The sequence below is a fragment of the Lemur catta genome, chromosome 1, assembly GCF_020740605.2.
Source record: "Lemur catta isolate mLemCat1 chromosome 1, mLemCat1.pri, whole genome shotgun sequence".
NCBI lineage: Eukaryota > Metazoa > Chordata > Mammalia > Primates > Lemuridae > Lemur > Lemur catta.
Window position 1 is genome coordinate 82,590,938 of NC_059128.1, and position 27,090 is coordinate 82,618,027.

At 39.0% G+C, this 27,090-nt stretch overlaps 1 long non-coding RNA gene and 1 pseudogene across 1 annotated transcript in view; both read left to right on the plus strand.

Annotated features, from left to right (window-relative positions):
* The first annotated feature begins 16,800 nt into the window (after positions 1–16,800).
* On the plus strand, positions 16,801–19,306 carry LOC123633695 (annotated as a pseudogene).
* A 4,036-nt stretch (positions 19,307–23,342) lies between these two features.
* LOC123622494 overlaps positions 23,343–27,090 on the plus strand; it is a 21,067-nt gene continuing 17,319 nt past the window's right edge. Inside the window, exon 1 of the long non-coding RNA XR_006729517.1 lies at positions 23,343–23,370. This is a non-coding gene — a long non-coding RNA (uncharacterized LOC123622494). The remainder of the gene's footprint in view (positions 23,371–27,090) is intronic.

A 27,090-nucleotide genomic window follows, 5' to 3' on the forward strand; every position in this document is an offset into this window, starting at 1 on the left:
CCCCAGACAAATGTTGCTCTTAGAGCCCAAGAAAATATATGCAAAGGAATTTCAAAGACACTACTGTGTCCTCTTGCCTTATTATTTTTTTTTCTCTTAACTTAGTCAAAAAAATTGGTGCATTGGATTCATTTCCAAGAAAGTACATTATGCTTCTCCCTGCAATACCTATCCCTCAGCAGAAGAGAGAATTGACACAGAAACATGAAAGCAAATTTTTTTTAACCACATTTAATATCCATTTCTTGATCTGGGTTAATGGACTTAGAAGTGGGAAATTAGGAGCCTATTCCCTTCACTTTTGATTTTTACTCTTTTTTATGTGCACATATTATCTCTTCATCAATAATCAGGGTCTCTCAGATATGTGCTTAGGGGGTCCCCCCCCAATTAAATCACTAGCTTCCTTTCCTCAGGATTGTGTTCTACAGTCTCTTCATGAACAACACTGTTCTCTTGCTAATTTATACGCATCATGTGTATGCAATATTATGCAGACCCATGCCTTAATTAGAACCTGCAAGCATGAGAAAATCCAAAGACATTGTTTGGAACCCACACCAACAATACAATTGGAAGGGTACTACAGTGCAGTGCTGCTTTAAGGCCAAGGGAGTGACTGGGTCCCAGCAACAGGTACATCAGCTTCTAGATCTCCTTCTGTCCATCCCAATTAGCATGCCATTTCATCTATCAAGGCCCTCAGTGATGACTGTTCCTCAGCCCCCAGTAAATAGGAATAGAAGAAAAATTAACTCAAGGGTATTTTCCTCCCCATCTGTTATGGAGTTACTAGAGTTAATTAAGTGTCTAGAGTCTGTTCATTAGACAGTCCTTTGGCTTAAGCTGCCTTCACACTCTGATTCATCCTTCCCCTGACCCATTTCCCGCCCCACCCCCATCTCCTATCATATTTTGAAAGGTTCATGGCTGGCTCCAATCACTGGCAATCCTCTTTCCTATTAAGCATGGTTTTCATTTTCTTATTTTTATAAACTGGTAATCATCCAAATTTCCTCCTAGGGCTGCAACATGGAATGCAAAAACAAGCCATTTAAAGTTTTGCTTCTTTGGGTTATGGACTATTCCTGAACAACAACTGGGTGGAAATAGGAGTTGTCAACAGACATCCAACCCAAACTTGGAAGGTCTGGTAGGAGAAACAGAAGGAAATAGGTCCTTATAAAAGATAAGAGCCATCTGATTGGCTGTATCAGTGTCTGGGAGATTCTATATCAACTATGTTCCCTCTCCTGGCCCTAAACATTGTCATGTTACACTGGTTAACAAAGGGAAGTAAGAGAGTCTTTGTTGGGGAGTGGTAAAGGAGAGAGAAAGAGTATGAGCTCTGTAGTTTGTAGTACTTAGTTTGAAAGTGTGGGCAACTCCATCATTTTTATCTTGATCTGTGACCTGACCAAGTTCATCAACCTCTGTAAGCCTCAGTTCTATTGTCCCTGAAATGGGAATCACAATGCAACCTTCCTCATAGGCTTGTTATGAAGATTAAATGAAATAATGCATTGCAAAATGGGTAAAGTACTTAATTTAGGGTAAAGTACATAGTGAAGGTTCAACAAATGGTAAATATGACATAAAATTATCTTTTTATTAACAAAGTTCACCAGCCTTACTCATATCTATTTCTGTGCCCAGATGCAGGAAGAAGTACATATACTCAGACACTTATAACTCTGGAACTCTGGGGGTCTTTGTTCCACTTGCAGCCTGGGTGTGTTAGACAGTGACTGCAGAGAGAATCTCTGAATCTCTGAAACACAAGGCACGTCTGAGTGGATGAAGTGGCTGCCTAAACTCAAAGATGTGAAAAGATGACATCTTTCACAGCCTGAGCCCTGTTGTACATTTACATTAGCCTTAGGCCTAGTCCCCTCTTAGCTTTGAATCTACCTAGAATGGGCCAGATACACCTTTTATTCTGAGGTCAGAGGGAAGTAGTGGCAACAGACAACAAAATATGTTCTATGCCACCATCCCATCACCACACACACATACACACACACACACACACACACACACACACGTACATCCAAATTTAATGTAAACTTAAAGACTCACTCTTAGGGGATTCTGCCGTGGAGGCTTGGTTGGATATTGGCTCTGTGTTCATCAAACTGAATTTAATTACCAGCTTCACCTTCACCTAGCTCCTCCTTGGCAATGTACTAAACCTCTCTATGCCTCATTTTTCTCTTTGTAAAATGGAAATTATAACAATTCCTACATCAGAAAATAATTTAAATTATATGATGCATGTAACATGCCTAGCATGCAGGGTACAGCCTTTAGTAAGTATTAGCTATTGGCTTTATTTTTGTTTTGATTTTTTAAAAAGAAAGACATATCACAAGCCCAATCTGGAGCCCCAAGGCAAAGGTTCTTTTGATCAAAGACAAAACAATCATGTTTCATTCAGGGATTTGTTTCAAAATATCTGTCAGATATTAGCAAAAGTAAAAATACAAATACTCTCATAGAGACTGAAAGAAAACACACCAAAATATCCAGTGTTTTTTCTTAGTGATGGGCTTATAGAAAATTATTTTTTTCATTGTATTTTTCAAATATTCCAAAATTTTTACAATGAGCACCTATTACTTATAGTCAGGAAAAAGTCATTATCTTTACAAATATTCATACACAAAATTTTCATATGACAGTATGTATCTTTGCACTTAGGGGGGCATTCAGACCATTTATGTTGACTATTAGCATTGATATATGGGATGCTGTTCCCTTCATCATGTTGGGTGGTGCCTTATTGCTTTGTTTTCCCTCTTGTGCTGTTGTTTTATAAGAGCTGTGAGCTTTAACTTTTGGGTGATTTTACACCATTAGGTATCTATTGTGCTGATCCATGTATAATGCAGTTCTTAGTAGTTCCTGTAAGGCAGGTCTAGTAGTGACAAATTCCTTTAGCATTCACTTGTCTGGAAAAGTTTTATTTCTCCATCATTTATAAAACTTAGTTTTGCAAGATACAAGATTCTTGGCTGGCAATTGTTCTGTTTAAGAAGATGGATGATGAGGCCCCAATCCCTTCAGGCTTGTAAGGACTCTGCTGAGAAGCCTGCCATTAGCCGGATGGGTTCTCCTTTGTAGGTTAGTTGTTGCTTTCATCTTGCTGCCTGTAGAATTTTCTCCTTCATTTTGACTTTGGCCAAGCTGATGGCTGTGTGTAGTGGAGATGTCCTATTTGCTATGAATCTTCCCTATGTTCAATGACCACCTTGTATCTGGATATCTGAATCTCTGGCGATACTAGGGAAGTTTTCCTCAATAATTCCCTTGAATAAGTTTTCCTAGCACAAAGTTCTCCCAGTGTAAAAAGAAAACAAAAAGATTTTCCATGCTTTTTGCTTTTTCTTCTTCTCCCTCAGGGATACCCATAATACATATATTAGTTCACTTCACATAGTCCCATATTTCTCTGAGAGATTGTTCAGTCTTTATGCTCTTTTCTGTGTCTTTGAATGACTGGGTTCACTTGAGAGCTTTGTCTTCAAGCTCTGAGTGTCTTTCTTCTGCTTGGTTTAGCCTGTTGCTGAAGCTTTCTGCTGTATTTTGAAATTCCCTAATGACACTTTCATTTCATGAAGTTCTCTTACATCCTTTCTTGTGTTGTCTAGCTCTTTATCAACTTTTTCATTTTTTTAATTGATGTCCTGAAATATTTTTTTGGCTTCTTTTTGTTGGTTTTCCACTTTCTCTTTAATTCCATTCATCTTAGTCTCCATCCATGTTCTGAATTCCATTTCTGACATTTTGACAATTTCCTTTTGGTCGGGGTCTACTACTGTAGACCAATTGCGATTCCTTGGGTGTGATGAACTGTTTCATTTTCTCATGTTGCCAGAGTTCTTTCGCTGGTTTCTTCTCATCTGAATCCTCTCCTCTCAGCTCAGGACTAATAGGTTTGCAGGGCACCTGTTTTCCTTTACTGGGAACTCTCCTACTTAATGAGAAGAAGAGGAGGTCCCTAGATGGTGTTTTTGTCTCCCACTCTGGAAGATTGACCCAACAGGGGAGGAGCGGGCTCACTGAGAGCCTATAATACAGCTGTTCTGTTTTGTCCCATTTACCTGTAATTGTCACAGTTTAAGCTGGGTCTGGAATACCTTTGTGTGGAACAGCGTGTTGTCCCCCAGATTGTTGTTGGAAGCTCGAGTTGGGGTTTTGGTGAGACACTCTCATGGATGCTGGTGTTGCAGGAGATTGCTCTGCCTGGGGTCTCCTCATGGAGGTGACAGTGATAGCTGGGTGTGGCTATCTAGGCAGTGACCGTCAGTGTCCAGGCTGTGGGCATTTACTCAAAAGTGGTCCATGTGTAATGGCAGCTGGATGCTGGAGAGTCCCTGGTGGATCATTGGAAGCAGCAGTGATAGAACCTCAGGGGTGGAGCATCGGGGACCAGGCACAGTGCTGGAATCTTGAGGATGGAGTCATGGGCTGGCAAGAGCACTAGATCCACAGGGGCGGAGGCTTGGAGCCACAGAGCAGCCCTGGAGCCTCAGGCGGTAGAGCCCTGGGCCTTGCAGCAGCCTTGGAGTCTTAGAGAAGGGGGGAAGAGTCTTGGGCTGAGGGCAGTGCTGAACCCTCCAGGGTGGAGCCCCGGTCCTGGCAGCTGCCATGAAGCCTTGGTGGCAGAGCCAGGGAGCTTGATGGGAGTGCTGGAGCCTAGGGTGCAGCAGAAGGCTCAGAGCCTGAGCTGCAGCCTGGAGACAGGGCAGGAGACACATGGGCAAGGCCACAAGGTCAGACAGCAGTGGGGGAACCACAGAAGTGGAGCTGTGCAGGACGAGTGGCAGCATGGGGGTCATGGGGTTGGGGTTGTGGGCCAGGGCCACCAGGCAGCCAGGGTTCTCCTTCTGCCCAGGTCTCATGGAGGCAGTTGCCACAAGGCTTCTTAGGTGGTGTCTATCCAGTCGTGGGGCCCCTTCTTCTGCTCAAAGCCTGCGTTGTTGGGGAGGGGTGCTTGGCTCCCAGTCACGGGGCATAGCCCTGGGGAGTGTCTGCTTTGCCCCCTCCCTCCCCAGCGTAGCAGGGGCAATGCAAAGGTGGCTATTGCAAAACCAAGCCCTGTGTAGACCTGGAGCCTTGTACCTGAGAGCACAGAATGGTGTCAGTTGCAGTACCCTAAGATCGGTAGGCACCAGATCCATGCTGTGCCTGCTCTGTGGTGCAGTGTCATTGTATAGACTCCAGGCAGCTCCCTGATCAGACCAGAGGTCTGTGGTGGTGTCGGAGGCCCCCTCACAGCTTCTGCTGGGCTCCAGCCCTTCACACTGCACAGACTGCTCTAGCCCAGCATCTTTACATCTCATCATTCAGCTTTCAACTGGATGTCAGCTCCACACGGAAGTCTTCCCTGCCCATTCAAGCTAAAAAACAATGTCCTTGTCCCCACCCACCACCCCTGATAATTCCACTATGCTATTTTATTACCTTAAGTAATCATCACTATCTGAAATTACCTTATTATTTACTTTTTTATGTTTTGTCTCCTTTACTAGAATATATACTTCATGTGTTAGTCTAGATTTTCTAAAAAGCCACACCAAGATGCACATTCATGGGATTAAATGTGTAAGGATTTTCATTAGAGGAAATGTATGAGAGAGAAAAGGGGGGCATATTTATGTCTCTTCTGCAACAGGTTATTCTTTAATACAGTTTATTTACTTGGACCTGCCAAAAAGAACAGAAAGTTTTACCCAACACCATGCAGAAGAAACAGTGCTAACCACTTCCCATCCAGCCAAATATATTCGATGTACAAAGTGGAATATAAGTTGAGAGAGCTCTGGGCATGTGGTGCAAGTTGGATCCTGAATGACAGAGAGAGGGAAGAAAAGTTGGGCTGAAGTAAACTAGACTGCTACACAGTCTAAGGAATGTTCAGCAAGACTATCACTAAGTTTTCAGGCCCTGTCTTCCAGGAATGGACTTGTCTTAGTATCCATGCTGCAGTCACTGGTAGGGAGCAGCCCATGAAAAGTGTAGCCTGGTGCAAATGTTATAATGGATTTCAGAGTACAGACTGAGGCCCTCAGGCAATTTTGCTCCTGTGGCTGGAGATCTCTAAGGCACATTCTCATGCCTGCCACACTTTATAAGAGCAAGGACTTTGTTCCTTTCTATTCTCAGTGATTTCCACAGGGTCTGACACATAGAAGATGCTCAAGACACGTTTGTCAGATTTATAAGCGAATTAACAAAATAATAAAGAATGTTGCCTAAGATCACGTAGGTAGAAGAGCAGAATTTGGAAAATAGCTTCCCCAATTCCAGACATTTCATGCTCCTACTGCTTCTTGACTATGCCCACTATGTTATACTATTTCTTAAATTGTAAACCAGGAAAAATAAATTACACACCATTTACTGGACCTCTCAGGCATATTTATGTCCCTTCTGCAACAGGTTATTCTTTAATACAGTTTATTTACTTGGACCTGCCAAAAAGAACAGAAAGTTTTACCCAACACCATGCAGAAGAAACAGTGCTAACCACTGCCCATCCAGTCAAATATATTCGATGTACAAAGTGGAATCTTTTTTTTTTTTTTTTTTTGAAGAGAGTTACAAAGGAGAGAGGAAAAACAAAAGCCTATGCTCACAAAGATTAGGAGTGGTCATCAACCTTGGACTCTCGGTAACTGTCATGTAATGAAGAGCAATGCATTCATGTTACCACTGTCTGATACAATAATCAATAAAGTCTGGGATATTTATATAAAGAAGTTGAGTTTTATCACAAAGGACAAACATCTAACTTGACCATCTTACAAAAATGCTCAAAAAAAGAAGAGACATCTTAAAAGCCTCAGTGCATGCAAGACAGACAAAATAATAGAAACCACATAAAATTATTTTTAAATGTTATACTTTGAAGCTGATAACTTGACATCAAAGAAAACCATGAATTGCTTATCTAAAACATCTCCTCAGAAATTTGGATGACAAAAATAAACAACTCTGCTCTTAGCCCTAATAATTTTCCCTAAAAGCAAAACAGGTTGTACCAGTTGTCCATAGATGGAGTCAAATGTAGTGAGTAAGTGAAGAAACTCTGGTGGCAAATGAGAGAACCTGTTACAGTGACTTGTATGATGCAGAATAGTTGATTTTTTTGTAAAGAAATCTTCATTTTGAAATCCTAGTACCTTCAGGCTATATAGTGGAGGGATTTCCTTCTGTATCATTGACCTGGAGCCAAGAGAAGGATAATAACTCTATGTATTAGCCTGGGATCTTCAAGTTGTTTTGACTTAAGAATTGGAATGGCTCCGATGGTTGAAGACAGATGAGAAGAAATGAAATGGGAAGGTATGGTTAATCCTAAAAGAGGAGATGGAATTTGGAATACGTGGGTCCTAATGATTTGCACCGGTGGAAATTAGGCAGTTGGGAGAGGAGTTAATATGGCATAGAGGGAAAGAGGACAGCAACCTAATGATGGAGGGTTCTGGTGGAGGCAAGGGTAAAAAACTTGCTTGCATGCTTATTCTGCGTAATGCCATTGTTTCTAATCCTGGTTTATATACTCAGGGAAATCAGCAAGAAAAAAATGAAACAACTCTATCAAAAAGTGGACAAAGGACATGAACAGAAACTTTTCAAAAGAAGATAGACTAATAGCCAACAAACATGAAAAAATGCTCAACCTTTCTAATCATCAGGGAAATGCAAACCAAAACCACAATGAGATATCACTTATCTCCAGTGAGAATGGCCTTTATCAAAAGGTCCCAAAACAAATGTTGGCATGGATGCAGAGAGATAGGAACACTCATACACTTCTGATGGGACTGCAAACTAGTACAATGTCTGTGGAAAGTAATACAGCGATACCTCAAAGAGCTACAAGTAGAACTACCATTTGATCCAGCAATCCCATTACTGGCCATCTACCCAAAAGAACAAAAGACATTCTATAAAAAAGACATCTGCACTAGGATGTTTATAGCAGCACAATTCACAATTGCAAAAATGTGGAAACAACCCAAGTGTCCATCAATACATGAGTGGATTAATAAAATGTAGTATATGTATACCATGGAGTACTACTCAGCCATGAAAAACAATGGTGATCTAGCACGTCTTGTATTATCCTGGATAGAGCTGGAACCCATTCTACTTAGTGAAATATCCTAAGAATGGAAAAACAAGCACCACATGTACTCACCATCAAATTGGTTTTAACTGGTCAACACTTAAGTGCACATATAGTAACAACATACATCGGGTGTCAGGCAGATGGGAAGGAGGAGGAAGGGATGAGCATATTCACACCTAATGGGTGTGGTGTGCACCATCTGGGGATGGACATGCTTGAAGCTCTGGCTCGGGTGGGGCAAGGGCAATATACATAACCTAAACATTTGTACCCCCATAATGTGCTGAAATAAAATTTAAAAAAATTAAAAACTATTAAAAAGAAAAGTAAAAAAAATACTAAATACCCACTTGACAAGGTTAAAAAAAAAAGACAAATGAAGGAGCTAACTGTAAGGAAGGAAATTTGGAAAAACCAAGATATGTAATGGCATAATTTGTGGGGTGTTTATGGTGTGAATCATCTTGCTCATCAACCATCAAAACCTTCAGTTTAAACTTTGTTACTCACCAAATTTCCATTTTGAAAATTAATTTTTGTTTCAGGAACATGACATAGTAATGAGTCTGGCCTATTAATGGCACTGCTTGAAAACAGAGGTTTCCTAAAGAGAGTTAGTCATGTTCTAGTTACATATGTATTTAAAATAATGACTATTTGAAGGCTGAGGTAGGAGAATCACTTGAGCCCAGTAGTTTGAGCCCAGCCTAGGCAACATAGCAAGACCTCATCTCTAAAAAAATAAAATAAAATAAATAAAATAATATAAGAGTATGTGCAGTCAAATGACTGATTCTCTAAGCTGTAGGAAATGAAGACTTATTTTCTGCATAAATTAAGTAGGAGGAGATCTAGATAGTGAGGTGACAAGGGCATGTTTACAGTTTAAGGAATTAAACAAAAGTCTGCCTATTCAATAAATGGTACTCCCTGGCCCTTTCCTTTACTCTGCTCCTAGAACACTCTAGAAAATTGTTTCCCCATTTTGAAGCAGATTCAAAGATTCATCTCTGAAAAGACTGGAAGTCCCAGAGGAAAGTCCTACAGATTACCAACTCTTTAGGGCTCCAGAAAAAAATTATTAGGTCACTTACTGATTACCCTACTATAAGGACAAGTTCACAAGCACTAAACAGACACAAAGAATATCCATCTAGCTTTCTAGATCTCATTCTGAAATGTACATGGATAGTCAAAAATCATCAGATGAGCTTCAACATGAAAAACAAACATGAAATTCAAAATGAAGAAAAAAACTTGAGAAAAAATAGAGACAATCAGAGTGAGAAAAGCTATAATTAATATCGTCAGAGAGAGAGAAATGAAGACATTGTACCCCAGGAACAATAACATAATGCTTTGGAAAGAAAGGATAAATCAGAGTATAAGAGTTTTTTACGAAAAATAAAATTTAGGTAAAAAGAAAAAGGATTGGAATGTGAACTTGATATTTTCCAGAAAGTAAAATGAAAAAACAAAAAGCAGACATAGAAGCTGGGAAAGTAAAAAAAAAAAAGAGAGAATCAAGCCAAGAGGTTCAACATAAGACTAATAGTAATTCCAGAAAGAAAAAGTGACAATGTAGAATTTTTATTTTTAATTCACAGGACACAGGTTTCCAGAATGAAAGAGTCCATTGTATTGCCTGCAATTATGAATGAAAAGGGAAAAAAGGATACATGAAGTAACATAGTGAAATTTCATATGATTAAATTCATTCATTGTGTACTTACTGAACCATTGGTACACAGAAAACTAAGCAAATAAAAGAATGAGGAAGTATTAAAAAAACAAAAATTTGTATAAAAAGAAACTATCATAGTACTCTATCTGCCTAATAGTGAACAATATTTACATAGACATTATAATTGACAGTAGACAATAAAACAATGTTTACATAGATATAATTAACATAGACACTAAAAAAAACATTGAATATTTAACAAAAATATGATATTACATTGATAATGTCAATTATTACATTGAAAACTTCAAATAAAGGGATGTAGGGTAAGGGTAGAGAAGTGAAGAGGACAGAAAAATCCTCATCTGCTGTAACATGAAGGCAACAGATTATAGCTAAAATAGGTAAATATAAAGATGAATATAGACAGAATATTTGCAAATATAAAGATAAATTCCAAAAGAGAAAGTTAAGTAATAGTACTGGGCATGAGTAAGGATATGGCCTGGGACTACATTTTTTTCTTTATAAGCCTCATAGTACTATTTGAACTTTTAAACTATGTATTTATTGTTTTGATAAAAATAAAAATTAATTTTAGATAGACTATAATTATGACTAATCTCCACTACTATAATGTTGATGGGAAACTTCCTAACGTACCTTCTTTGTTGTGTCATAATACCTACTAATAATCCTTTCATTACTTCTAAGACAGAGATCCCAAGTGTCTTACCTTGACACTTGTATCAGTTAGCTATTTCTGGGTAACAAACCACCCCAAAAGTTATGGCTTAAAACAATAAGCATTGATTATTACTCACAAGTCTATAAGTCAGCTGAATGCTTCTTCTTAGCTCATTAAGGCTGACTTATGTGTCTGATATTAGTTGTGGGTCAGATCAGCAGAGCTGCCAGTATTTGCAGGGTTCTCTCACACGTTCGAAAATTGTGGTTCTTGGCTGATCTAGGGTGACATTGGCTGGAACAACTGGGCTGTTCACCACATGGTCTCTCATCCCCTAGCAAGTTAGCTGGGCTTCTTCACATTGTAGCTGTCTTGTTCCAACATAGTGAAAAAGAGTCCCGGCTGGGTGGGGAACCTGCAGCCTTGGGGCCACACGTGGTCTTCTGGATTCTTGAGTGTGGCCTTTTGACTAAATCCAAATTTTTCTTTGATGTTTGAATTCAAGTGGCCGCATTTGGGGATCTGGATGGCCACATGTGGCCTCGAGGCCACAAGTTCCCTACCCCTTGTAGGATTGAGATTGGCACACCATTACTTTTGCTGCATTCTGTAAGTCAGCGCAATTATTAGTTCAGCCCAGATTCAAGGAGTAAGGGAATAGATTCCATCTCTTCATGAGAGGAGCTGCAGTCACATTGTGAAGGGTGAGGATATGGGAAGGGGCAGAGGATTGTGACCATTTTTGCACTCAGTCTCCTTCAACACTCTAGGTCCCACTTTCCTTCCTACGTGGGCTTTCCCAAGTTCATATACATATATGCCTCTATGTCCTTACTTTACCTAAAAGGCTGTTTCATGCTTTCTATGTGACATTCAAAACTCTTCCCATACATTCAGATTACAAATCAAGTCCGTTTCCCCCTTTTAAGCTTTCCCTGGCCTTTCTAAGCCCTTTGTGATCTCCTATATTGTCAGCATCACTCACTTGCCATTGGATAATTTAACTCTACCATGGAGATAGCTTAACCTTGAACTAGGTCATACCTTGCTTGATGACAGGAATCGTGTCTTATGATGTTTTAAAAATACTACCTTCTGCCTTGAAGACCATTCATAAAGATTGAATGAATGAATAAATGAATTAATAATCAGACTACCTCCTCTTACTTGGGACAGACTACTGTTTACATAAAGCTTGATGGGAAGAGAATTAGATAAGCCTCTTGATCTGTAAAATTATGACTCAGGGTATGTAAATTGAGAAATTTCCCACAATCCAAAATATAAATAACTATATAAAAGAAAGAAAGAGAGCTAGCTACTCCCTATTTTAGCCTCATAAAAGTACAAACCACTACATACAGGGTAAGTGAATGTCCTTCTCAACTAAAGTTGTGGATGCTGCTCAATTCTCTTCTGCTGAGTGTCCAACCTATGTCTATACTGGAAAATGCCCGTGCCCTGCCTGGGCTCACCTCTGTTTGGGCCGTGTGGAAAGGTTGGGACTAGGGGTTGACTGGAAGGTGTAGTGAGAGGCTCTGCTTCTCCCCAGCATTAGGGCAGGCATGTCAAGAGGTTTTCCTGCCTTTCTCATACTCCCTTCGTGCTACATGAGTATCTTGGCCTAAGGCACATTGGACAATCTCACAAAAACCAGACATTAGGCATCCAACATTGTTTTTATTGATTATTATGAGGAGTTGAGTGCCAATCTTCAGAGAAATTGGCTCTCCTCCCCCTCTCTGGCTTCTCTTCAGGACAGAGAGAACCTATTACCATGTCTACCAAACTACCCTGCCAATCTGTTGGAACCGCCACTCTTAGCCCATCTGTATTTGATCTGCAATATATTGTGTTGCTCATTTTCTGGTAAAATGTTTTAAAGCTTAGATATTTGTTGTTTAGGTTCTGTTTTGTGAGTTTCATTAAGTCATCCTGTAAAGGTACCATCTTTTCTATTATGAAGAATTTGTTCCTGGGTTGTGACAGCACCACAAAAGCTTCTAACAATCTTTCTTTTCCAATTGAAATGCAGGTGGTCAGCTGCTGAATGTTTTTTAAAGATTCTGACAACTGGTAACAAGACCATCCAAATCAACCACACTCTGTAAAATTAGTATTCTCCACAGCCCCGGTCAGTCTGGAGAGTTGGCGCCATCTCAGGCCTTCTTTTTTCTATTGCTTCAGAGTTTAAAAGGGACATCAACAGTCTAATTTAACCCCACACTTTGAAGTATCTAAAAATAGTTGTAGAAAATTCTATAAAAGTCAAAATGTTTTCAAAGTTTAAAATGTTCTACGTCTTTTAATTCCCTGGTTGAGACATACCATTATTTTGACAGCTAAAAATCAATCCAGATTATGAGAAAAAATAAAAAGAAGGCACGAGGTGGGCAGCACATGAATTATGCTAGTTGTTGGTGTTGCCCATGCTGAAGATGTATATCAAACAAAACAAAACCAGTAGAAACCAGAAGAGAGAGCATACAGTAACTTCAGCTGTGACACTATCTATCCTCATCTCTCCTTTTAGATTCTGGCAAGAAAACCACATAAATGGTCCATTCTAAAAGACAACCCTCATGTGTGAAAATCATGTACATATCTGACCTTCTCTCTGAATGTTGCACACCGCCAACTAGTAAACTCCCTGTAATTCCTTGGCATTTTATTGGCCTCTTTGCGTCCTCCTGTTTTCATCTCTCTCCCTGACCTTTCAGTCTCTCAGTTCAGAATCTCTTATAATAGTGTGTCTATGTTCCCAGCTAGATGCAGAATATTTTAAAAATTATCTCAAGCATAGAAGAATTTTCTACAAAGCTAATGAAGCTTCATCCCAAGGTTCCTCACTTGCATGAGCTTATTCCAAGGCTCTATACCTGATTTTATATTCATATTATTTTTCTTAAAAGTGCTCCCTTAAATCGTACAAGATTCAGGTCCCACAAAACTCACATGTGCCCCTGGTCTCTACTCACCCCTGGACACTTTCTTACCCATTACTCCATTTAAAATCAAAATATAATCAAAGAAGCACCAAATTTCCTTTGTTTCCAAATCTTTCCATCAAACAGACAATTCATCAAAACATAAAAGGCATATTTCTTCCTGAGTTGTTCTTTCAGGTTTATATGTGCCATGTTTTCTTATCAACTGAAAAAAATCTGGCCCTTTTTGCTTTTCCCCTTCACTTTATTATCCTCAAAGTGGAGGGTTAAGTCCTGCTGGGGGACAGTTCTTAGCCTTCCACTATGATTTATGAGATAAATTCTTCTTCCTATTGGCAGAAGAGTCCTGGTTAACCAATCAAGTCAGATAATATAAGTCCACTTATTCAAACTAGCAGGTTTATGACATTTCAAAAGTAGAGATTATTAGTCTATTGCATAAAAGAAAATTGTGAAACTACTCATTAAATGCAATATAAGTACCACAAACTCTTAAGGCTAGAAGGCAAATTAACGATCATTCCGTTCAATCCCATTGTTAGATGATATAACTCAAATTCAGAAAGGCCAAATGCCTTGTTCACGGTCACATAGAATCAGCTGGGATAGACAAACAATTGGCTTGACTTTTAACTTACTAACTTAAAATTGATCAGTCAATTTGATTTATAAATATAGATACAGATTAATAAATGCCCATCTTTAAATGGAAAGAAAATAAAAAGATTTGGTTTACATTTACATTGCTTTTTCTTCTATAAGGGATACGGTAAACACTTGTTGATTCACAAACTATAAACTTTAAGAGAAGGTAGTTTCACTTGTACAGTTTTTCCTTCTCGATTTTTTTTTCTTTGAACATGGGCAAACAATGTGATAGTTTAAAGATTATTAATGTCCTACTGTTCCCAGAACTTCCTTCTTCCTGTCCACCAAAGAGCAGCCCATCCCTACCCACCCCTCCTCCAGTCAGCTGGTAAAGAGAAAGGACTCTTTCCTGCCAGAAGATTAAGTCAATCTTTGATAGATACGTAGATATAGATATAGATATAGATATAGATACAGATAAACATTGGGATAGGTAGAGGAGGAAGAAGAAAAGGGAGAGAAAGTCTTAGTGGGTCGGGTGGAGGGGGATGAATTTTATCAAAAAGTTTGGGAAATGTGTTTTAAACTATGTATTTCAATTTCCTTCAATATCTACCAATAGAATTTCTTTTTAATTTCTTTTTGCTCTTAAACATATTTCTTCCAAAGGACACTGCATAAAACTGACCCTTCCCTAGAAACCCTTCTCCTTCCCTAGAAACACTTCTCCTGGGCATCTAGGTTTACAAGGGTAACAAGCAGTGGCATACTGGAGCCAGTTGGCTCCTGAGAAAAAAGTTCTATACATCTCTTCCCAATTTCATTCAGTGACCTCACACTGGTAGCTTGTAATTGGCCATAGTGGGAGTATTAACACTACAGAAATCAGCAAACACTACATATCAGGGCTGGCTTTTCTCCCTCCAGAGAGCTGGTTTACCAGTACATCACTGAACAAAAAAACACAAGGGTAAAGAATTCCTCCTCCCAGTTTTCATGTTCTGATACAGTTCTTTAACCATGATAGCTGCATTCTCCTTTGGACTTTCTCTATTTAAGTAAATACTTCTAAAAATATAGCATTGGGGCTGAGTGCAGTGGCTCATGCCTGCAATTCTAGCACTTTGGGAGGCAGGGGCAGAAGGATTCCTTGAAGCCAGGAGTTCAAGACCAGTCTGAGCAACAGTGAGACCCTGTCACTACAAAAAAATAGAAAAATTAGCCAGGTATGGTGGTGCATGCCTGTAGTCCCAGCTACTCAGGAGGCTGAGGCAGGAGGATCACTTGAGCCCAGAACTTTGAAGTTGCAGTGAGCTATGATGATGCCACTGCACTGTAGCCCAGGCAACAAAGACCTTATCTCAAAAATAAATAAATAAATAAAAATATAGAATTGGGAATTAGAAGAAAAACAATGGAAAACTAACTTCTCAGTTATTTCAAGTAGTAACTCTAGTATCATTTATTTTAGTTAACTCAGTGTGTTAGATTGTTCACTAACACAACCGAAGAGTCACAGTGTCACTCCTGACAGCCCAGTCATCTTCATTCAAAAAGGAAAACTAGCCTTTGTTCCAAGGTCATATGCACTTCATACACTAGAACCTGACCAGCTGTTTCATGAACACATGCACAAGTGAAGTCAAGGAGTGTCTGAAGTAATGTTTATTGTTTCATTCAAATCCATCTCCATCATTAAAATAACAATATGTTCTGTAACAACAGATGAATATCATCATTGTAGTATTTAAAGGATAATGCATTTTTATCTCTTAAATATTTAAATTTATTATTAACAATATAGTACTCTCCTAGGAGCCTTAATACCTATAAAATATTTTAAAATGGTATTCTTATTCCACTTTTTGTTGTAAACCCCTTTGAAAACAGTAAGTCTGTGGCTTCACAGACTATCTAAACAGAAAAATATACAAGATGAAAATCTGTACCCAACTCTAGTTAACTCCAGGTTAAGACCCCCTGCCTGTACATAAGGTCCCTATTCTCAAGGTATTTTCAGTCTCCTTAGGGGAACTTTTTTTGGAAACTTCTGCTCTGAAATTTCCTTAAAAATCCATAACACTTTTTGTGTATATTCTTAGTAGTGGCATCTTTGTCCTCTTGGAGTAGATTGAACTTAAAAGGAAAATAAAAGCCAAAGGTTATTTGGCACCAAAGCTGATGAATACAGTGGGCAGTGAAACTAGATATTACCTTTTTTGGTAAAAACAAGCAGGGAGTAGAGTAATGGGGCCCTTTTTCTTTCTGACTCATAAACTGGCTCTGTAGGCAATTCCAAAAGAAGATTTCTGGAAAAGATCTGGGCAATGTAGCATCATAATAAGTGGGTATCTTCCATTTTTCATATAAAAAACATTTACAGGGCAGTTAATAAGGGGAAATTGCTCATTTGGATGCATAATTTACACTACTTTGAAAGCAGTCAGTCTCAGTACCATATATCCTATTTCTAGGGATTAACAGGTATCACACTTTTACCATGTAGCAGGTACTGTGTTAAGTGCTCTCCATGCATTCAGATCTCATTGAGCTATATATCACTGTTATCTTTAATTTATAAATGAGAAAACTGAGGCGTAAAGTGGTTAAGTAAGTGGCATCCTGGAATTTGAAACATCAATCTTCCTGACTATGAATCCTGTGCTCTTAACCACTGTTAACAGAGCACTTCCTCCTGTCCATACATAAAAATCATACACCACTTTTCATCTATAAATGAAAAGCCTCTAGAATGAAGCAGGTGGGAATTCAAGTAGGAGTTCAGAAGAAGCATCCAGCTGCGTGGTCTGTGATGAGAGAGATTTGCATGGAAAAGGCAAAACTTAAATTTGACAAGATTAGAATAGAGAAAAGAGGAATGGTTGCAAGCAGCAATAGCAAGGGCAAAGCTTTGAAGGTAAGATCAGCAATGTGCTTTTGCTAAGGGAGGGGACAGAGAGACAGAGTGGAACAGGTAGAATGACAGCAGGGCAAATAGGTAAATGATTGTAAGTGGTGGTAGTAGCCAAGGAAGACAGAGCAGCTATTACTAAAAAGCAAAACCAAGCAGACAAACGCATGTTGCTCGTTAAATCCAGGAGGAAGCCAAAAATAGCATCTAGAGTAGAGGTTCTCACCCCAAAGTTCCCAGGGAACTTTGAAAAAATCCCAGAACCAAGCTTAGGCTGTACCCCAGGTCAACCAAATCCAGATTTCTAGGAACAAAGTCCAGGCTTCAGTTTGGTGCATTTGCCTTAAGTTCCCAAGTGATTCCACTGTATAACCAAGATTGAGAACCATAAGTCTAACACCTGGGTTAAAGTAGATGAAACAAATAGAAATGGAATCTGAGTATATGAAGCAAGTTGGCAACCTGAGAACCATGCTAAGAGAGGCACACAGACAGAAAGGTAGTGAGGTCACAGATACAGGCCAGTATTAAGAGACCAGGTCAGGTAGGAAAGCCATGACAGAAGTAGACCCTATAGGTAATCAAGAGGTATTTGGGTTCAAACCAACTCTGTTTTCACCAAACTAATGAAGAACCACATCTAGGTGAGGAGAGGGTATAGAGACATGATTAAAAGTATAGGCTCTACCACTTCTTACCTATGGCATCCTAGGCAAGTTACTTTGACCTCTGCGAACCTCAGTGCTCTCATCTGTAAAATGGAAATGTTAATCATATATATCTCCCGGGAATATACATACACTATGCGTAGGAGAAAGATTATGAACTGAAGGCCTTCTAGGAGATCCCAGTTCTGAAACAAGTTGAAAACTGAAAAGTACATATTCCTGAGAACCAGGAGATGGCAATAGAAAAGTAGGCTGGTGCCAGGTAGCAGAAGAGCTCGCTCAATTTTTTTTTGTAGTAATAATGGGGAAGGAGAAGAACAACATTTTTGGAAAGCAATGTGGAAAAATATATCATGAGCCAGAAAGATGTTTGTACCATTTTATCCAGTAATCCTACTCTTGGAATTTATCCTAGGGAAATAAATCAACAGAAGAAAAAGAAGCTGCAGTGTATAAAGATCTATACTATAAAAAAATGGAAACAACCTGAACTGCCAAATATAGGTCAATGGCTAAATAAATTGTTATATATATGCTGAATAGAATATTAACTGTGGGATTCAGAATCCTTGTCTTATTTATCTTTTAATTTTTAAAAGTTCAACCTTAATTATGCAAGAATGCTTTAAAACACTGTCATTGTAACAAATTTTTTTTTTGTTTTTTGAATACAAAAAAAGCTAAAATCCCCCTGGACCAATCTTAATTTTCTATCTAAAGACAGCCACTGTCAACAGTTTGATGTGCACTTGGAGACATTTTTCAGTACATTTACACACACACATTTACATACACATATCTGCAGATCTGTTTTGTTTAGAATGTATTACAAAAATGCTATCTTGCTGCACTTGTTTTTCTGCAACTTTTTTTTTCTTACTTAGCAACATGCCTTGGAAGGTTTCCATGTCAGTACCCATATAACTCATTGTTTTTAATTTAAGAATGGGTGCCCCTGTCTCTGACCTTGCAATGACAGAAATGTGCCATAGAAAACCAGGATACCAAGAGTGGACATGCTGGGCTGCAGAGGTGGGTCAGGAACACAAAGTAGAACCCGGAAGACCAAAGGGCACTGGCACTGGCTGTTGCCCGCCCCTTCTGGCTCCTCCTGGTGGTGATTAGGGGGCAAGAGCTGAAGTGCTGGAGCCGTAGGACAGTGCTGCGGTGAACATCCCAATCAGCGGTACACCAGGGGTTGGAAAAACCATACTAGGTGTAGAACTTGCATCAAGATCAGGACTGAAATACATTAATGTGGGTAGTTTAGCTATAGAAGGACAGTTGTATGATTGCTATGATGAAGAGTATGATTGTCCCAATTTAGATGAAGATTGAATAGTTGATGAGTTGGATAACCAAATGAGAGAAGGTGGAGTTATTGTCGATTACCATGGTTGTGATTTCTTCCCTGAACGCTGGTTTTATATAGTTTTTGTGCTGAGAACAGATACCAGTGTATTGTACAAAAGACTTGAAACAAGGGGTTATATATAATGAGAAGAAACTAAAAGAATATTCAGTGTGAGATGTTTCAAGTTCTTTAGGAAGAAGCCACAACATCCCACAAGGAATAAATCGTGTGTCAGTGGCCCAGCAATAAACCAGAAAAGCTAGGCAATAATACAGATTGATTCTGGAAGTGGATTGAGCAGTGGATCAAAGACCATAACTCATGACTTACAGGACTAGCCACTTCGTGATATCTCTGTGCCGACGATGTCATAGAAATTGGCCAAATATCAGTAACACTTTATTAAAATTGTGTCATAGGACTAAAAAAATTAATACATCACAGTATATTTAACCATTTTAAATATTGATGAGTATTTATGTGGTTTTTAATTTTCATGATTACAAATGTTGTTACAGTGAACAAACATCCTTACTTCTGTCTTACATTTTACCAGCAAAAGAGGGGAATACCCATTGTCCCACACTCTAATCTAAAGTGATTATCAAACTTTTTAACGCTGCCAATTTCCTAGGTGAAAATAATAATTATTGCTTTTTTTTTTTTTACAGCCAATACCTTGAGTGTATAACTATTCCTTTAATTTGCATTTCCTGACTTCTTGTTAAGGTAAGCTTCTCCTTTAGGCATTTATATTTCTGTTTTAGTGTTCTATTTGTTACCTTTGCCAATTGTTCTGATTTGTCATCATTTTGGTATCCTTGTCATATAGGATAATCTGTTTTAAGTGCTCAAATATTTAGTGAATTAAACTATGCTATTAAAAATGATCATTTAAGCCTCCATAGAAACACATAAAGTATTTATGACAAGGTGTTAAATTAAAAGGAAGAATAAATTATAATGTGTACTATGAGATGTTCATGCAATTGAACATAGGCTAGAAGGGAACACTCAAAATAAGAGCAATAAAACTACAAATAGTAGCTAACATTTATATAGCACTTAACATATGTATGCTAAGAACTGACGAAAATGTTTTACATGAGTTAATATCTTTATTACTCATACCAATATTATGAGATTTCTTTGAATTTGCTAAAAATCGTAGTATAAATGGCAAAGCCAAGATTTGATTCCAGAGCCTACACTCTTAACTATTGCATTATAATAATATAGCTTTGTCTTTTTTCTTTTTTAACATTTTTATGATATTATTGGTACAACAGAAAATTCCAGTAGAGAGAGGTCAGTAGGCCTTTTCAGTCATAGATTTTCGGGAGGCATCTGCATTTTAGTGGTCATTGTGGCCATTTACTTTGCAAGTTCATAAACTCCATTTTCACGATGCACCTGTGTGGCCAGGTCCAGGGAACTGAGCCATATTAACCAAACTAACAAGAGACTGACTAATTTATAAACTAGAACTATGTCAATTTTGGTCATTTACACTGAGAACTTTCATTGCCAAGAGAAATGCAATACCATACTCATGGCAGTCCAAACATGCTCCTCCTGCTGGTAAAACCTAAAAACGGGAAACAAATTAAGATCAAAATGTTCCTCGGTAACATTCTGGAAAGGCAAAACTGTGGAGACTGTAAAAAGATCACTGGTTGCCAGGGTTTGGGGGTAGAGGGAGAGATAAAAAGGCAGAGCACAAAGGAATTTTAGGGCAGTGAAAACAGTCTGTATGATACTGTAATGATGGATACATGTCATTATACATTTATCCAAACCCACAGAATGTATTTAATACAACACCAAGAGTGAACTCTAATGTAAACTATGGACTTTGGTGATTACAATGTGTCAAGTAGGTTCATCAGTCTTAACAAATGCACCATTCTGGTGGGGGATGCTGATAATGGGATGGGGGTATGTATGTGTTGAGGTAGGTGGCATATGAGAAATCTCTGTACCTTCCTCTTAATTTTGCTGTGAGCCTAAAACTGTTCTTAAAAAAATTATCTTTAAAAAACAGCTCCTCAGTGAGAGCAGAGTCAAAAGCAATGAGAATTGGATGAGCTTAGGAAATGGTATCATCACAGAGTAGTTATAATGAATCCCAGTCTAAAAATAGGTGTATAAGAAAAAATGATTCTTTATGATTTAAATTCTATTCCTAATCTTCCTCTTACCAGTATATTGGGGAACCTAACTTCAGTCATTTTCTTGCTTCCCTTTCCTCCCTGTGATTTTGGGTAAGGGTGGGAGGATTACATTGCATATCATGTGGTCCTTGATCCTCCATCATCAGGCTGCCTAAGTTGCCAAGGAGATATCCTCTTTCCCTTTCCAGCATGTTGTATGTCACTTCTGTACTCCCAGGCCCTACTTAGGGCCAAAGTTGCCTGGCACCCTATCACCCTAGTTACCCATACAACTATTCCTTCTGTAGGGCTGGGACCAACTCCCAGATGGTTCTGTCTGGGATGTGGGGCATATGTTCTCTTGTTCAGGGACACATTCCTTCTTCAGGGACACATTCACTCTTTCTTCCAAGACTGGGAAAATTGCTCTTCTGGACTGGAGAAAATTCTGCCTTCATGGTTCTGGTCAACATAAGTTCTATTCCCCAAATCTATTCCCCTGTCTGGGATTTAGGCTTGTGTACTTAAATTTGAGACAACTATTAGGATATTTCCTTCTTTTTATGCTGGCAGATCTCTCCCCTGAGATAATGAGTATAGAGCCAGATGTTATTTTTGGGGGTAGGGTGGAAAGCTAGAAATACTAAAAAAATTAAGTATAAATTTACACAGATCTAGATAGATAGAGATAGAAATATACAAATAATATCTCAAGATATGCTGCCACATTATCTCATTTAGACATGGGAACACCCAAGGCCCTCTGTCCTCTAGACATTGCTGGCACTGAGTTGGATCTTCAGTAGCCACCTGTCCTTTTTCTTGTTACCCAATAGCTGTACAAGACCTCTATTCTTCTGCTGTTACTCCTGACAGACATGCTGCATTCACTCTCCCTCATATTTTCCCTCTGTTGCTATCCCTGCAGATGTCCCATAGCAGCTGGAGCCATCTGCCTACATAACAGTGGACAACACATAACAAAGTGTTAATTGCTCCCCATGACTCAACAGATGGGTAGCTAGAATAGCACCACTGGAATAACACTGTTGGGCTATTGCTGCCCTGAGGACAGGGTTATCTGGCTTCATGGATGTGCAATCTATGCAGTCACACAGGGCCATGAGCTTGGTTTAATGCTGTGCTGTCATAATATTGAAATTCTTAATATTTTTATTAACAAAGGGCCCCATGCTTTCATGTTGCAGTGGATCCTGTAAATTATCTAACTGGTCGTATCAAAGGATCATCATCTCAAATGATTTGTGAGCTCTGTACTTAGAGACCTGTCTCCAGGGTTTCTGAGACTGAGAAACTGTGAGGAGAAACCAGATTTCAGTTACATTTAAAGATATCATTAATAGATAATTTTGATAGGATTGATTAAGAGGTACCCTTTAGGGTCATTTTTTCCAGGTTCAAAACTCTTGGGCTTTTAGGATGATTGTAATAATTCTAAATATCTCATTTATGAAGTTAATGTGTACACTCTCTTTTTCATTTATGGTTGCATCTACACATTAAAAAAACAAACTAGAATAAAAGAATGGTTGTAAACTGTATGTTGGGATTAATTCAAACAACTGTTTTCAGAATGACCAATGGTGGTGGATGATATCTCTTTGCAGCCCAGAATACCGTAGAAGCCTAATTGGACCAATCCCATGAGCAACCCTATGCTAATTAGGGTTCTCTCTCATGCTGATTCATGGATCAATAGGCACTCTTTAGCCATTACCTTTCCATTGGCTGTGGCATAGGCCTGAGTCAGGACTATGACACCTAATCTTTAGGCTCCTTTGTAAGGTTCAGAGAGATTGCTGAGAATGAGTTTTATCAGCCAATCCTGACCCACTCCATTCTGGCAGGGTTAGTAATACACCAAACGAGTTGTGAATAAAATGGTAACTTTGTGTCCTCAAAGAGTTAACATAGTTTTTTTTTTTTAAATATTGGTATTAATATTATTTCCTGTGAAAAATACCTTAGGCATGGAGGCTGCAAATCAATGTATTATCACACCAGCTTGGGAGAGAAGCCACCCTCTATCTAATCCCTGTATTTATGGGAATCAACAGATAATTGTGTTCAGATAAGTATCTGTTCAGCATTCCAGAAGACACAGAATGTCTTTCCTCACAGATGAATGTTGTGTTCTATTTCAGAAGATGATATATGACACTTGGAAATTAGCTTTGGGTACCCAGCCTTTGGCCCACATACATTGACTTCCTCAGTAAGTAGCATCATGCTTTGAATGTTTCTTGACATTCAACACATTATATTGTATATGTCAAGTGCATGTATTGGCCACCAAACAAGGAAGGCCCCATCTTCTCATTATCACTGTCCTTATTTCCTTATTAATATTACTTAAATCTGCCAATGAGGAAATCAAAGGATTTTAAAAACATTTACACAATCTATAGTAGAGATGAATTATGGTTCAATGAATGGTTGTCCAATGATAGACTTTGAGTTAAGGCAGCTACAAAGTAATGGAAGAAATAGTGGAACCCATGAGTTCAAAGATTATCTCTGCCTCTACCAGCTGTCTGTTCCAGGGCAAGTTACTTAACCTGAGCTCCCCTTTTTTCCTGTATACAAATTGAAGCTAACATACAAATATATAAATTCAGACTAACTGCTTTATGGGGTTGTTTATGGGGCTAAAGTAGATTGCTTCTGTGAAAAGCTTTTGTAAAGAGTGGTCTTGAATACAAATGGTGATTAAAAATTGAGGCAACATGGGAAAATTCTCTGTTGATCTTATTAATTCCTAAGACAATGGTCCTCAATCTTGGCTGCTTTTAAAATTCCCAGTGCCCAAGCTGCATCCCAGATCAATTAAGTCAGAATCTCTGGGATTTGGGTGCAGGAATCAATATTTTTTTAAACCTCCCCCAGGTAAGTCTAAGATACAGCCAGAGTTGAGGACCACTTTCCTAAAGGGAAAAGAAAACTACTTTCATGGTTTGCTTCCTATAGCTTGACCAAGTGACTTAACAAATGATTTGGTCATAGGTTCTCTAGCACCTGAGAAGCTGCTAGGCACATTGCAATAGCTAAAGAAATATTTGTTTATAACCTCTCCAAATGACTATTAAAAGAGTTGAAAACTCTTCACGTTAAGTCCATATTTTTGCAACCCATTTCCTATTTAGTGAATTATTTGGGAGGAGAAGAAGAACAGTAATGCCTGTCAAAAAAACTAAAAGGACTTGGCATGGAAAGTCGGGTGACATGTTGACCACAACCACATAGAAATGAATAATGAAAGCAGACAGAAAAGAAAAATGCAGCTGCACAGGGGGGGCCCTGGCTGGCACGTGTGCACACAGCTTTCCTTCCTGGCATGTGGTATGCAGTGGGCTGCCTTTGGTGTATGGCTAATCGAGGAGGATGCCAGAAAAGTGTGAAAAGCCTTATAAATGTTTCCACTGAACATCGTTGACAAGTGACTGGCCTCCAGCTCTCCCATCTGTCTCTTGCAGGGTTGCCGCCAGCCCTCCAAGTCTGGGAGGGCAGCTGTGTGATAAATCACTCAGTGGCCTGGGAAAGTCAAGAGTTTTCTTATGGTGGAGAATCTGTTGCCCTCCAGGTGGGGATGACTGTGGGAGAGGGGCAGCTTCCAATGAACAATCCCCTGCAGGGAACTAAGGAGTGGCTTGGGAAGGTTCCCCACAAAACCTAGGGGGATTGATATTGTTGCACTGGGCTGGGAAGTTTATATGTGAGATTACATTTAGGTCTCACAGAAACTCTATGAGGTGGGTATTTTATTGTCTCTGCTGATTCAGAACTAAAGGCTCTAAAAGTTTAACTCACCCTTTGCAGATCTTATGGCTAGGAAGTGACAGACTTGGGGACTTAGTCAAATATGCTGTCTCCAAAGTTGTGTCTTCTCTATCCTAATGGCCTAAGTCACCCAGAGATAATAATCAACTCATTCTTCACTCAAGCCAAGCAAATCTTTGGGGTCACTATCCATGTATGACCTTCTCCCACCCTTGACCCATTACGTACATTATTTTCATCCCAAAGAGTAATCCAACCTACTGTGTGACTGTGTAGTACCACATAAGGCCTTGCTACTTAGAGAGGGGTCCAGGGACTAGCAGCATTACCTAAGAGTTTAGCAGCTATGCAGATTTTCAAGCCCCACTACAGGCCGAATGAATCAGAAACTACATTTTAACTAAATTTCCAAGGAATTCATTAAAATTTAAAAAGCACTACCTTCCACTATATAATTTTTTTTTATTTGAAAGGGAATTTAGGTCAGTGATTCTTAAATTTGTGTGCATTAGAATTACTTGGGAGAAGGGGATGAAAATGCAGATTCCCAGATCCTTTGCCCAAAGGTTCAAATTTGGGAGCTATGTGTGGGACCTGAGCAATCTGCATCTTTTAACAAGCAACCAGCTGATTCAGCTGTAAAACAAGACTATGATGAACATAGACTTAGGAATTTCAGCACCTGCCACTCATTTTGATGACTCTGAGGTCAAGGACGGGACTTAGGTCATGCCGCGATTAGCGACAGGACCAAGATGAAGACTGTGTCCTCAAAGCACACTAAAAACACACCAGGTTTGGCACTGTAGGCCTTAGAGAAAATGGCTGCCAAGCCTCTGCACATTTATTCTTTCTGCTACTTTAGAATTCTTGACCCAATTGCAGTTTTATTTCCTCCTAATGAAAAAGGAACATTCTGGATATGGTAACTGAGGAAGCAGTAGGAGTCACTGGATCTCTCTAAGGCCTTTGTTTTTATAGAACTGGTTTTTAAAGTTTGTGTTGTTTTTAATGGGCTAAGGGATTGCTTTGGCAAAGGAGAGTTGGGAAGCATAGAGACACAGTGATATAGTAGTACTTACGTCTACATCTGTATGTGCTTATGTGTACACCATCTCATTTAACCCCTAAAACAGTCCTCTGAGGTCCCATTTTATAACTAGTAAACTCCAGAGTCAGGGATGGAATCCAGCCTTCCAGCTTCAGGGATCTCTGTTGTATAATCACCCCCTTCTGGGGAAAGTTAGGAAGTTCCACCTGGAGACTCAACAGTTGATGGACCATGGCTTGTAAACCCAAGAGAACCAATTAAAATCATGTTTAGATCATAGTTTTAATTTTATCATCTTGACTATGGAAATCCAATATCATCCCTATAGCCCTTACTGTATCCCTTAGGAAGAAACAGGACAAGAAAAAACTGTCTGTGGAATACTTTTATTCAGACATCATATTTTCCTTGTGGGAGGTAGCATGACAGTGGAAAAAGCATAATTTTGGGTTAAAATCATGCCTCCTCTATTTATTAGCTGTATGAGACTGGGCAAGGTTTCTAACCCCTCTGAGCCTTGTTTTTCTCGTCTGTAAAATGTATCATGGTGAGAATCATGGAAATAATATCAGTATATAGTCTAGGACAATGCTTGGGGCCTAGTGAGCATTCAGCGCTTCCAAATCATTGCTGAAACAGAGTGACAACCACATTTATTTTGATCAGTATTTTTCCCTAGCTAATAAGGATAAAATCTTTCTTTCACTCTACTCCATCTCTAAGATTCCCATCTCAGTTAGTGGCCTTTTCATCTATCTAAATCAAGCCAAATAAATAACCCTTGTGCTTATTTTTACTTTTCCCCTATCCTTTGCCACCTAATTGAATCAGTATTCAACCTGGGCTGGCCTTACCTCTGAAGCTCCTCTCAAATCTGAAGACTAATTTCCATACCTGCATCCCTGTCTAATTCTGTTCCTCATAATTTCTCTCATGGGCTGTCAAAGTAGCTACAAAGCTGGTCTTTTCTGGGTGAAGTATCTCCCATTCGTCCGTGTAACTGTTGAGGCTCTCCTTGTAAAATGTAAATTGTATTATGTTGGGCAAAAAATAACCCTCTTTTAAAAAATAGGACATTCCTCATTTGGAGTGTGTTTGATCTTTCCT